This window comes from Manihot esculenta, chromosome 7 (genome assembly GCF_001659605.2).
Source record: "Manihot esculenta cultivar AM560-2 chromosome 7, M.esculenta_v8, whole genome shotgun sequence".
NCBI lineage: Eukaryota > Viridiplantae > Streptophyta > Magnoliopsida > Malpighiales > Euphorbiaceae > Manihot > Manihot esculenta.
In genome coordinates, this window is record NC_035167.2 from 30,583,975 (window position 1) to 30,587,572 (window position 3,598).

Below are 3,598 nucleotides of genomic sequence, written 5' to 3' on the forward strand. Positions count from 1 at the left end.
ACTCTTCTCTCTCTCTCTCTTTTTTTTTTTTTTTTGTTTTTTTTTTAAATAAATAAGAAACCGTAGCATGGGAATTCTCAATTTTCACCCTCCTCTGGAGAGAACCCCAGATTGAGGAGCTGCATCATCGAAACAAGAGCTAACTCTGCGAGTCGATCGATCAGTTTTGAATTGGGGCTCCCCGCGCTGAGCGACGGAGAAAAGAGCGTGTAGAGCGCGTCACTTACAAGGGCTTGCCTTTGTATCAGCCAAAGCGATGGCATACAGTTTCAGGAAAAGGCTTGTGTGCCGTAATTTGGTCATTTCTTACCCATTATCATATCTATGTTGCCAATCCTAATCTCATTGCTGTATATTGGTTCCTGATCTTCATGCTTTATCTCTTTGAGTTCAGGATGATTTTTTATTTGAAATGATTATCACAAAACTTTCTTTCAGGTGCTCAGATATGAACTAACTTTTTAAACATCCAGCAAAGAACAAAATTAATTAAACCTTTAGATAGAATTATGGAATTTCCACGGTCAATCTTCTATTTTGTTAATGCTTGAAAATGTGGGCTTTTCCCTTATCAAAGAAAGAAATGTGGAGATTGAAAGGTCTTGCTCTGGAGTGAAATTGGTAAAGCTTCATCATGTGGGTATTTTTCTTATCTGTTCATCTGGGTAAACAGGTGACTCTATTAAAGATTGATTTTGAAATTCTTTCATGATCATTTAGCATGACAATTAAGTCAGTGAATATAGCTTTATTGGATCCAAGAAAATAATTAGAAATTCCAGAAATTTACCAGCATCTACTCGGTGCTAAATAAATGTCTTAAAATTGAATTCCAAATGACCTCCTTGCATGTTTACTTCATCCTCATAATAATGTCTTGTTCATTTATCTTGCTAAACATTTTAGTAATCCTAGCAGCACAATAGGCATACTTGCTTACATTGTTAGTAGACTTAATGAAGATTGTTTTAATTATTTTTGGTTTCATGTTTTGGGTCCTATACAAGGCTAAGCAAGATGATCTGCAGTGTTGGTGAGAGTTGATGTTCTAGTATCTTATAAATTCACATTTGTGCTGTCTTCTAGGGCTGGACACTGGAGGTATCCACGGAACGGCCTTAATTGTTGTGGATACTTGGTACTTTTTCTGGCTACCAGATGTTGTGCGTCCCTGTAGCTACCTTTTTCTTTTTAGATATTAATTCATACAGTTCAAAGAACAAGGATTGATGCTAGGTCTTCCCAAACATAATTCTATTTTATATATGTTTGGGACCATAGTTCCACGTATCAGTAAACTTTTAAATTTTTTAAGAAGCAAGTTGTTTCTGTATGTAGATGGACTTTTAATTCATTGCATATGGGTTCATTCCTTTGTTGAAGATTGTCTTTTGAAAGCTCATTTCCTAATTATAACGTGTTCTTTTATGGGAAATGTTCTACTTCTTGGGTTGATCGAGTGAGGTTGTTTAAGCCCAATTAAGTACGCATTTAAATAATGAGGATCAATGTTTCTATGGTATTTATTAGAGAAGAACATTAATACAAGACTGGAGGACATTAAAAGAACGAAAACCCATCTTCAGAGTGTTATTTTTTATGTTCTTTAGTTTTGTATTGCTTTTCTAAAATTTTACATCTGCTGGCCTCTTTATTCTTGCTATGAGAATGGGGTTTTGTTATTTTATGGGGTAGTAAGCTTGGGTTCGAGGTGATTTAACTTTAGGTTTAAGTTTAACTCTACTTAAGCAAAAAGCAAAAGACTTAGGTGGATTTTAAATAAAAATTAAAGGTGAATATCAGGTAAGTCCTATAAAAATAAGAGAATGAAGATCAAAATTTTAAAAGATTAAGATACTTAAACTAATAGGTTGAAATAGTGAAAAAGGAAAGAATACTCTATAAAATTTTGATGGATGTTGCTGTTAGTTTGTAATCCTGTCAATTTTGTGTATTATATGGATGCTGAGGAGATTAATCATATGGAGAGTTTATTTAAAAAAAAAAAAACATGGCTGATAGATTGAATGAATTATGTGGTTGTATCAAACGGTTATGTTTTCATTCATATTCCTACTGAAATGATACAGATTGTTGAATATACTAATTATTAAGACATAGAGTAATTAAACTGATAGTTGATAAATCCTTGATTTTATTATCTATACTGACTGATATCATTTGGAAATTTAGGCTTCTGAGGTTATATTTTAAGAGTTATATCATTCATCCAGGGTGGCATTTTCTATTTATGCTTCTGGGCTTAATTTTTGTCTACTTTATTTTATTGTGATAATATTTAAATTCCTTCGAAAGTATAGTATGGTGTTGACAGCCGGCTTAGCGAGAGAAATTCTACCAAGCACTTGGTGTATACACTAGCCAATGTTATTCAATGTTATTCTGACATAGTAATTGAAAATTAAGAAAAATTTTATTTAAAATATAGTAGGATCTATATATTAATTTTAAATTTTCATTAGTTGTATGTGATAACAATGAGATCCGACAAGGGCGTTTAAATGAGGATACGTAGGCAGAGATCTGATTTGTTGCATTAATAATCGTTCTGTGATCAGTCTGTTAGATTTCTCTATACTTGACTTTAAGGAATGGGACCTGTAAGATGAAGAAGACGGTCAGGGATCACCGAGGAAGTTTCCGGTGGAGACTCTCGGACGCTTAAGTCGGATCTGGAAACTTTATGGAATTAAAGGAAGTAAAACAAAATAGAGAAGAGAAGAAAATGGTGGTTCTGGATTCTCTCTGCATGATCGCCAAGAGAGATAGATTCCTCTTCCGAGAGAGAGATTTTTTTTTAGGGTTAGTCCGGTGCATAAATACCTTTGAATAAGTTGATGCTTCTTATGTCATGTCCTCTTCTTATGGGACATGGATGCTTTTGTGCAGGTGTGTCCGGCAATACATTAATGATGGATTATAGGACAATAAATGCAGAGTTAATCGGTTCATACTCTTTACATGCGCGCTTATGATTTCCATGTTAAACTAAGGAGGCGATCCCGTGTTAAATTAAGGAGGCGACTAACTCATAAGACGATATGGACTTTTCCTATTAATTTTTTAATGAGCATTTTGTTTATTAAATATGCGGCAGTGAGAACACATTCTAAACAAAAGTGCTTTGGTACATTGGACTGTATTCTTAAGGCTTTGACTGTATTTATGATGTGCTTGTGCTTCCTTTCCACTACTCTATTATGCTATAAAGGATGTGGACAAGATCTTTTATAGATAACACCTTTAATTGTACAGGTGTAGGCATAGTTAAGAAATTCACTGCCATTGTCTATCCTAATGGTTTTAGCAGTAGTTCCAAATTGGATTTTAACCATAGTAGTGAAGTGATTAAGCATGTTAAGAGTTTTCTTTAAGGTGCATCATAAAAGCTCAAACAGCTCTAGTATAAATATCTACAATAATAAGAAAATATTTGGCACCAATAATAGAGGTCTCCTTATAGGGATCCATATATCAATATGGACTAGGTCAAAAGCTTGTTTGGAAATGTTGATACTATCAGGAAAAGGCAGTCTTGGCTGCTTAGCCAAGGGATAGATAAGACAAATGATGACAA

At 33.9% G+C, this 3,598-nt stretch overlaps 1 long non-coding RNA gene across 1 annotated transcript; it reads left to right on the forward strand.

Annotated features, from left to right (window-relative positions):
• Positions 1-57: 57 nt before the first annotated feature.
• LOC110619190 lies at positions 58-3,313 on the forward strand. The gene is made up of 3 exons (XR_002488614.2): positions 58-1,138; positions 2,611-2,823; positions 2,911-3,313. It is a non-coding gene; the product is annotated as an uncharacterized LOC110619190 (long non-coding RNA).
• Positions 3,314-3,598: the final 285 nt, after the last annotated feature.